Here is a 10,935-nt window from a genome sequence, read left to right as displayed (position 1 = left end):
CCTTTTATGATGTATCGGGCGGGCCAATCTTCTGCTCACGCCCCCGCAGCGATGCAGACCCCGTTTTAAGTTGTTTTGCTTTTTTTTTTGTCACCCTTGCCTCGCCTTGCTAAGATTCGAGGTGAGCGTCTCAGCTGGAGGTAGACAATCTAAAAAAGCTCAAATGGATGCTAAGTGATTAAATTGGAAGCTCAAAGACAGAATCAAAGAGCATGATTGCACTGCGGAAGGTGATCTTAAAGTCTTGGACTGGATCTGGTTTCAAGAGCTCAAAGTATTGGTCTCAACTTGGGATCGTCAACGCCCGTGAAAAATTCCCCCATGCCCGCCGAACCCAGTCATGGGGTGCTCTATCTGAGTTACAAGGCGTTGCCTCATAGTGGCCCCTTGCTGTTCGTCATGTTTAAAACAGTCACCCTCCACCCCAATCTCAAATGAGTAATTGATCACAAAAAAAGCCATGAGAGGAATTCTTAACAGCGCCGTCTGGCACACGTCAACATTTTTGATTCATTAGAGAGGTGACGCAAGGACAATAACTCAGCTTTTCAAATGTTGACGCAAGGACGCGGCGCACAGACACAAAAATGACCACATTTATCCTGCTCTTGACCTTTGCGGCCTTTGCCGAACGGCATTATTCTGACACTCTGATGCGTCTTAGCGTCGGCTTACTCCGATATAGTTAATCCAGGCTGTCAGAGGAATACTGAAGATGAAGCTTATTGGATTGACCGTTGGCAATATCACAGACGGTGACAAGATGGCAGCCGCTGGTCAATCAACATTCAGAGGATTGCAATACATACAATAGCAGAGATAAGGAGATTTCATCAAAGACTCAACACAAGAAGCGTCCCTGTATTCCTGTTGGGCCAAAACAAAAATGACTTATAGAGAGCAAAAGAGCCGGCCGGCGTATACATCTTTCTCCCGCTTCTGCTTTTTTTAAGACACTGGACGCTCGGTGATATATGAGGAGGGTCAGCGCACTTAAAGCCTTTTTTTCCTCCCAGCAGGCTGCAGCCACACGCTTGCTCAGCACATTGTGTAAAGTGCTCATCTTTATCAGCACAAGCCTGTCGCCAGCGACCCCGTGTTTTGTTTTGACACAACTCGTTAGAACTGCAAAACAATGCCCGCACAAGCGCTACAAGAGTGCTAACACTGAAAACGTAGTGTTTCGATTAGTGCCATTGTTGTCCAAAAATCTCTCCTCCGAGACCCCAAAACACGTCAATGCGTGTTGCTTTATAAGTCACGAGTTCATTCAAATTTCCAAGGATTCGTGCCCTTTACTAGCAAAACAACCGTAATGCTATATGACACAAGATGGCTGACTTGACAAGCGTCCTCCATTTTAATTAGCATCTATTTCCATTTCTCTCACCACTTTTTCTTCATTAAGTCACTTATATAGGAAATTGTTGAGTTTGTTTTGAATGTCTGGCTGCAAAACTGAGTCCAATTTTCAACACTAACCAGTTCAAAATAACTGCTATGGCTGCGCGAGGCGTTTACGAGGTCATCAGGCAGGTAATGTCAAGTGTAATTGGAAGCGTCTTGTTTGCCTCAATCTAATAACGCTTTGGTTTAAAAAAAAAAAAAAAAAGTGGTATTTCATCATCCCGAATTAAACAAGATAAGACAGAAATTATGATGATAGCGGGGGTGAGAAAAAAAAGTGAAAATGACGCAGAGCACTCGTGTAGGCGACCGGTCATTATCGAGCGGGCGACGTGTTGACAGTGCGACGGAGCGGAGTGGGTGGTCCGGAGGCGTGACGGGAGGACAAAGGGATTATGGGTAATGGGACCTTGAGGCGAGAGAGGTGTGAAGCAGCTAAAAAGGCGAAACAGAAGGCAAGGCTGAGAGAATTGGGCCTCAGTCACAATTGTTTCTGGGGAATGACTTGCTTGGTGTCACAACTATACTTGCGCAATGTTTACATTTCAGTTCAGTACTCGAAAAGACAGTGTATAGCAATCAATAGCAAACGCTATTAGCATTTATTTATTTATTTTTTTAAAAGAAGCTGACAAACGTACCTTCCATCCATCCATTATCTGAAGCGCTTCTCCTCAAAGGGTGGCAGTTTTTTTGGCTGGTAGGCAGCTCACCAGTACCTGTCGAGCAAAAAAAAAAAATTTAGAATCCTCTGAGCAAGCTGAGGTCCTTTTGCTCCATTTCTGTTAGCATTTTTTTCCCCGGACAGCGGTAAAATATCTTATGCTGCATGAAAGAAAACAAAACAACGACAGATTGATTTTTCAAAATGAAACAAAAATCCCGTTTCTATTGTTTTTACAACTAATCGATTCTCTGTCGCCCAGCGCCATGTCGTATTTACATTATGGTTCGGAATTGAAGCTGCGACCATAGCGGAGCTGCCGGGAGAGATGAAAACAAATACATCCAATTCTTGCCTGGGAAGACCAAACGTTAAGGTCAGCCTACAGGTGCAGTTGAGATCCAGTCTCATCAGAAGGTGAGCCAGACAAGGTCGAAAATTATTACTTTGACAGGCCCCACCGCTCCACCCTCCGAAAAAATAGCACTGCCATCAAGATCAAGTGTGTGCGCGAGTGCGTGTGTGTGTGTGTGGCCAAGCGACTTTTGCACAAACTCTATTAAATGCTGACATCGACAAAAAGAAAACAACACAGCTCCCACAGCAGCCTAAAACTGCCCCGAGGAAGCTGCGCCGCAGAATTCTGAATGCACAGTCGAAAACGTTCCGGACATTGATCCGGAAAGGTCGCCATGGAAACCTCACCGGGACAATTTATTAGGTCCTGCCCAGTCCACTGGCTTGGACATTTTCATGAGCTTTTTATTTGTTTTTTTTTGGTGCAATCCGTCTTCCAGTCACCATCATGAGTCTTGTTAACAACATCAGAGCTAGGGACACGTTAGTATTGATCAGGAATCGATCGGTCCCACATTAGCCAGGGTGACTCGGAGGCCATGATCGGTCGCTGCGGCGTTTACCGACGCGACCTATCCTTTTTCAACTGGATGGGATTTTGGCTTTGGCATTCTGTGGTCATCCCTAAAAGACACAAATAGAAGGTCACGGCCGCTACAAACGATTACAGATTTCCTGTGTCTTCTCCAGCATGGCTTTGTGAAACCTTTTTTTGAGTAGCTGGTGGCTAATAATAAAAAAATCCAAGCACGCTTTTAAAACGATTACGACAGTAAGGTGACAATGTCCGTCACAGCGAGCGCGGCCACGTCGTTTGTCGTTTTCTCACCGTCGACGAGCGTGACGGCAAACGCCGCCTCCATTCCGCAACGCCGGTGACAAAACAGACCAGACCGAGACGCTTCCTGGCAGCGTTTGTCGCCAGTCTATCTTTTGATTCGCATTCAATTAGCTGTCAGCGCTGTCACCGCTTGCCTGGGCTGGTGGTTTGGTTCCGGAGTCCGCGAAGCGTTCCTGCTGACCCCATCACCTGTCTGCTCCACTGAACAGCAGCAAATGCCAACTTTAATGTGCATGGCAGCCACGGGAATCAAGCCAGATTGGGATGATGGGAAAAGTTATGGTCTGGCTTTATGGCTTACGCGGACATTGTCGCTAATTTAGAGACTATTCCGACACCTCCGGGGACTATTTTGTCCACGAGTGACTTTAATTCCTGCTTAGGAAGAGACAAGATGAGTGCTCATATTGTCTTCCATAGGACAAGGCCAAATTGAGCCGAATATTTCAAATGATTCATATCATGGCCAAGGCCTCGCTGCTCACAACATCGGCAAAGTTCTCGAAAAACTTCCACGATGAGCAGTCATCAGCTGTTCTGGATAATTGCGTTAAATCCACCCGATGACACGTGTGAAGAAACATCTCCAGGCTGTGACAAGTGGTGAAAAAAATCAGGCTGGGTTAAGCTTCTGCCACCTGAGCTCCCCCCCTTACGAGCCCCCGCCGGCGCCATGCTTCCCTATCAAATCTAAGAACCTCGTTCTTAAGCTGTCTTTGCGCTTTGACCTTTTCCGCCGTACTGAACGCGCAAATTATTCTTGATTCCGTCGCCCCCGCCCCTTTTTTACGGTCATCGCCGTACCGAAGCAGTCAATTTGGTGTCGGCGGAGTCATACATCATGTTTGGAGTGTATGGATTTCTAATATCTCGCTACAGTGCTCAGGATGATGTCACGCTCTCCGAGCATATATCAAATACGCTCCTTAAAGGATATGCAAAACGGGCACCGAGAGACGATTAATAAAGATAACCTCGGCTAGCTTGGAATTGCGCTGCCCTATTGGGGATTATTAGAGAGCGCTGGGCCATTTATTATCAACCAGTTTTAAAAAAGCAGCCGAATAATCCATAACGGCAATGACATACGGCGGACATCCACTTTGTTGAGATGTTATCGAAGCTGGTTTGCCGCCATTTTGCTGGAACCTGCCTTTGTAGAGGTCTCAATCCCTGGAAAATTGCCTTCCTTCAGCGAAAAAAATATTTGACTTTAACGCTCTCGCCGCGTTCCCGACAAAGCGTCTTACTGGAGTTTGCCGCGCGTACGCCGTCGCAGCGGGGTAGCGGCAGGTATGCGAAGCGCTCACAATGCTGATCGGCGATGTGGGGGGGGGCACAACGGAGCCCCAGCGGGAGGCCTTTCACTAAGGGGGAAGCAGTGGTGGAGAAAGACGATCATACAAAAGGTTCTTTTCTTGACTTTTAATATATAGCTCACGTGTGAATAGGCTTGTCCTTGCAAATGTTCCGCTTACCTGTCATCTCATTTACTCCCACTCTGAATAGTCAATTCAGCAGCTAATACGTCGCCGCGAGGTGCCGCTGAGTACAGCGTTTTGTTTGTTTGGAAAAGGGGAAGCAGGGGAGGAAGAAAAAAAAAGAAAAAAATCCCCCCACTTCATGAATGCCATCAAAGTAGTGCGCGCGGGCAAACGTGAAGGGCGACGAGTGAAAGCGATATTAAAGAAGAGGGGGGGTTCGGTGAAAACTTAGCCATGATGCTATTAGCAACGATTAAAAGGCCATCATGGCAACAGCTTGAGAGCTCAAATCATCTCCAGGTCCTCTCTTAGCCATGACTCCATTTTGCGATGAGATGGGAGTACAGGTACTTTTTCAGCGCGGTCCCGAAGGAGCCTGTAATTGCCATCAAGGCTTCCTTCGAGGAGTCACATCATTCCACGAATGATCTCAGAGTGCCTACCCAACTAACTACTTGCCTGCCGGACTGTGATTTTGTCCTTTGTCCAACGTGACCCTCAGTCAGTTTTACATAGAAAATGAATCACGAGTTGATTAGGTTAGAGAGTTTGAATATTTAGCCACAAGATTGTGTAGGTGAATGAAAACGCACACGAAAGAACACTATCTTATGAAAGCTGCCTCAAAAATTATTTCAGGTGAAAGCGAAAAAAAAAAAAAACTGCCTTGTGAGTGACAGGTTCAAATTGCACTGGCCCTGACCTTGGAAGAACACTGCTGCTCCCACTCAGGTCCTCAACACTTGGTCAGCGCAATTCAGCACTTTTGTTTTTTTTGACTACGGAACTCTGAGTTGACTTAGTGTGAGAGTTTCGAAACTGGAATCAGTCCTAACCTTGGCCACAACTATTTCCCGCATTGACTTTTAATGTTACTGCCTTTCATTTTGCTTTTCTGACATCTGCCAACCTCAACCTCTGCGTCCTTTGCTTGCCCGATCCCCAGCAACACACGCGCGGCGGCGCAAACCCGCCGAGAGCAAGTCCCGTTGGCGCCTGCCAAGAGAGCGCGGGCTGATGAGGTGAAAGTAATCTATCGGGCGTGGCATCATCACACCTCCGTGGTGGCATATGGCAACTATCACGCTGGAAATATCCAAAAACATGAGATGGGGTCAACGAGCGGCCGTATATATCTTTTTTTCAGTGATAATTGCAAAATTGAAGGAGTCAAAACAAAGTCACCCACCAAAGTGGATTTATTTGGGCGCAGATGAGCGAGCCAGAAGGTGTTTGTGTCTGCGTGTTTGCACACGCGTGTGTACGGGAAGGATGCCCCCGCTCCGAGCTGGTTGCTTGGCAAATATACGCAACGCCAGCGCCAGCTTCGACACATCCTCAAGGACAAGCTGAAGCGGTGGCCACAAACGCTAAATGAAGAGGAAATTGGGGGCAGGTGATCCTTTGGGGAATTTTAGCAAAGGGCCAAGCAAGCAGAAGTTTGATACTGGCGAGGGTGTGTAGACTTTTCATATCATCACTATCCATCTACCACAGAATTTTGGATTCGTTTTTTAGTTTTATAGAAACGCTCACATCTAACCTTTCCATTTTGTGTTATTTTCCCGTTCGCCTGTGCGCAAATTGATTTCTACTTTGGTAAGATTTGTCGATTTTATTTGCTTTTTCATCCCACATCAAAACAAAAAGGGTGCCGGGTCAGCTGGAGAATAATTCACATATTTCATATTTGAGCACGCAGAGAAGAAAAAACCCCAAATTGATCCCGCTATCAAGGTGAGCAAACTATTTATCTTTGGCCCGAAAGGCAACAAGATGTATGTTGGAGATAGTGCATGTCATTTTCACTTAGCTCCTCAAGGCCAACCATTTTCTTTTGGCTTTATCCTCGGCTGGGTGCCGCGCTGATGTATTCATAGAAAACAATAAGCGCTCCTCCACACACTAGCAATGGGAATATGGGCCGGTAACCTCCCCACCGTCACTCCCTTCCTCCAGGCCGCGCCGTATCTACACAAATGTAATCTGCGCGTCTGTATTAAAATTCATGAAGGGGAGATAAGAAGAGACTTTCATTAGTGTGGAGTTAGCGCTTTTGGATAAAGTTGGGAAAAAAAAATTTCAACCTGAAAAAGAACTTTGAAAGAACCTGAGTGAGGTCAAAGGTGTGAGGTCATTGGAGTGACATGACGCGAGTCATGTGGTCATCAAATGGGACGACAGCCAATGAGAGCTTTGCGCAAGTCTGGGCAATACTCTGCCATCTGTTTGGATTGTTTGGCCTTGAGTCATTAGCACACTAAATGTCTACTGCGCTTAGTCCACCAAAAGTTGTTGGCGAAATGTGCTGAGTCATGCTTGAAATGTTAAGCACTTAATGGCAAGCAATGTTTGAGGCTCGCCAAGCGAAACATGGCTGACAAATAAAAGCCATTAGAGCGAGGCGCCGAGCGCTAAAGAGGACAATGCCTTCTTGCTTTGATGCCGGATATTTATTTATTTTTTTCTTTTTCTTTCTTTCCATTATCTCTATTAATATTGAGCGGCCGACGTGCTGTTTTGCTCCACTCCGCTTTGCGCTTAAGTCAGCCATTATGTTGTTGTTCTAAACCAGATGATGAACATTTTCGGTGAGAATATAAAAAGATAGGAAGTGTATTTGCAGTGGAAATGATGTTAACTTTTGACGCCATCGTCTTGGCCTGACTGGACAGTTCTGATTCTTGCCCTTTAGACAGTTTAGTTTAATTCTTCCCTCGCGCTTCCCTACAAATAGGAAGGAGATTGTAAGAAAGTGAGCATCGAAGAGCGTCACGAGATAATGTGCCGAAAAGAGAAGAAGAAACAAAAAGTCACATCTTGCACGCAAACTGAGTTTTTTTTTGTTTTTTATCACATTGGAGCAGCCTGTGCAGAAATGTATTGCTTTTGTGCTGCCGATGCTGGCGGGAAAGATAGTTGCGACAAAGATACAGAAGAAAGACCGTTTCCCATGCATGAAATTGGAACTGATTTCGTGATAAACGTGAGACGATTCAGGGATTAAAATAAATAAATAAAACAAGATTAAAAATAAAGTCTGTCTTTTGTTTCATCTCCATCGCCAAAAGAACTGTATGACTTTTGTATGGAGTTTGGAAATGGATTTAATAAAAATCAAAAATGCTTTGCATAATTTATAGTCCATCACAAAAAGAGTCTTTACAGGCCAACAATTGATAAAGATGAGCAACATCCCCTGATCTAATAAAAAAACAGGGCTAGCTAGCTAGCTAAGGAGCCAGACAAATAGCCAGGCAGCAAGACAGCTAGATAAATGTTGTTTTAACGGCCAAACTGACCCGACTTTCAATCCTCTTCCGCAAAAACACAATAAATCATCAGCATCCGCGACACGGCTGACTGGCAGCATCCGCGATCATTTGACTTGTCAGGAAAATTGATATTTTTTTTCCCCGCCATGCGTCACAATGCAGCAGCTTATTAATAAGAAAAGAAATGCCAAGACTCACACAATAGGCAGGCCTAATCCTGTTGATCTTAGTTTTTGGGGGAAGCTGCTCTATTTTTGGCCTTTACGTCAAACAATAGTCACGCCAAGACTAGCTAGCGAGGCTTTTAAAGCGTTTAAGCCCGTTTAAGAGCTCAGAAACAACGGGCAAGAGAACCCGGGCAAGGCAGGGCGGCCTCGGGGAAGGTTGCCACCTATTCTATACATTCCATTTAATTAGAACAAAAGGAAGCGACTTCACATTTTCAAGGCACCTAAAGAGATTTAAGAAATGGCTTCTCGATGCAAACGACCGTCTCCGTGGCTTAATGAGGTTGAGGTAGAAACGCTGATCAGATACGGGAACAGAGTCTCTCTCTGCTTCTATGCAATCAGGCTTTCTAATAAAGGCCTCCCCTCAATAACGGACGGGTGGGTAAGTAACTCCGCCGCTCATTTATAACGAGACTGTCAGGTTAGCGCAATTTGCCACAGGCCGACATTTCTACCTCAAGGTCATGGATTAATTTCTTTTTTTCTTCCCCACCGCGGCCCCTCAAGCATTTCGGCATTTGTGCCGTAGCTCAATCTCGAAAGGTTTGCTTTCGGAGGGAGACGTGGCCGCCTCGCCTGTCGTCAGCGGGTCACATGGAGCCATTTCTGTGGTCCGGATCAGCGGTTACATAGCCAGTTGGCGTGGTTACATTTTCAGAGTCGTTCTAAATTATGGACTTATTGCAAATGTCACTCACAATAACGAGCGATTGATTGCTTGGAAATGTCACTTGCGATCTTGCGGCCGTAAACACACGAGGAAAGTGTGTGCGCGGATTATAAAAAAACCCAAAAAACATCCTTTGTCTGACCTCTCTTAATTTGCCGTTAAATTCTGTGATATTTGTGAGAACACAAACCCTGAGCACGAAGCAGTTAAACCAACGATGAAGAAGTCACAGGCCGACACTAACATTTGCTTTGGCGTCCATTTATATGGCGACATCTTTGTTATTGCAAGTCATGCAATTAGAACAGGTGCTGCTTTCAAATAACCAGTCGGGCCATTAAAATGAAAAGTCAGCGGGCTGGCGCACGGAGTCATCATCCCACGAGGGAGGGGGGGGCTAGTGCTTGCTTAGGTGGATCTTTGTCTGCTTGCCGGCCCGTAAAAACGCCGCAGCAGGTGCAAGACAGAGCAACTATTTGGCGACTCAAATTATGTTAATAAGTGTGTTTTGCGTTTCCAAGATAGCAGAAGTCCTCTGCGACATGGGCAGAGTGCTCATTAGCCGCTAGATTACCCAGGATCCTTCGGGACCAACAGGCCGGTGAGATGCGGGAAAACTGACATTTGATAAGCCGACTCCACATACAGCTTTGAAAACGCTGACAGGATTGCTGTCGTCGGCTCTCATTTGCAAAGTTACAACTCAAAGTTACTGGTGTGGCACTTGTCTACGGCTTCATCGACCAAAAATAAAAATATTCAACCAAGGTCAAACAAGAAGGCAGGTTATAATGACCTCATCATCCCGCAATCAGAAAAGTAGAAGCGCATATTTATCTGAACAAATCCCAATTTAAGCGAAGAGACAAATCAATCTGTTGATATTTGTCAAGCATAAAATCATTTCAGCTGCATTTCAGGTTCGCCGAGGTCACACCTCGCTATCGACGCCGCCAGCCTCAAACACTCAAAGGCGCCCACGCAAACCTGTTGAAACGCCTTTTGTGTGACATGTGAATGTATGTGGTTTGAATATAGAGGGAAGAAAATGGAGGGGAGGCTGCATAGAGCCTCGACACTCTGCTGCCGCATAACTAAGTGTGAACACACACACTGATTTTAATAGTTAGTCTCTTCACTTCTAGAAAAGCACATCTCCTGATACCAAACAAACTGTAAATTGCACCACAAGATGACACCAAAGACTAATAAGAAAGTAGTAATTGTATGTTGAAGTGATGTAGTATAACAGCATTGAGACATCTTTAGATGTTGGACGTTACTTGAGACGGTTTTAATATGATCAGTTAACTTCTTTTTTACATAGACACAAACGATAATATTCTCAAATATAGCAACTTAGTGTGATTTATCAAGGTTCTACGAGGTCCTTCCAGAATGTCAGGGGGAGTTCTGAAATGTGTTTGTCTTTTCATCATGCCAGTAATACGCATTTCAGCCAAGCCCATTATGTCAAAAGGAACAGGTCCAAAAAAGACCTTTGTAGCCAATGTGAATGGCAGCACTGCTCCCTGGTGGTCACGGAGGGAACTACATGAGTAAACTGCGCAATGCATTGTTTCATAGCAAAAGAAACTGACAGCAGGAGCAATAAGTAATACATGGTGTGAGACTTGGAAAAATCTCATGATGCCCATTAAAAAAAAGAAAAAACAGGAAAGGGCAAATTCAAAAAAACAAAATAATTCTACAGCAGTGCTTACCTGAAACCCACGCGTCCTTGAAGCCAGCGTGGTTTCGACTGGTGTCAGTCAGCCTTAAGCCTCAACTTTGAGGAGAAGGAACGATGACGTCGGAAGAGCTTTTAGCACCTTCTTTCCTCCACACTGTCGAGGTCAAATAGAGAAAATGTTACATTCATAGATAGAAAATATCGATATGTAAAATATGCAAACTGAGACCTTAATTGTCACAAAAGAAAATGTGCAAATGTTATTTTTCCTCCCATTTAAGTCTTTAAAACGTCGGATATTTTAAATTCGTACT

The sequence above is a fragment of the Syngnathus acus genome, chromosome 14 (assembly GCF_901709675.1).
Source record: "Syngnathus acus chromosome 14, fSynAcu1.2, whole genome shotgun sequence".
Classification (NCBI taxonomy): domain Eukaryota; kingdom Metazoa; phylum Chordata; class Actinopteri; order Syngnathiformes; family Syngnathidae; genus Syngnathus; species Syngnathus acus.
Note: the sequence above shows the minus strand (reverse complement) of the source record.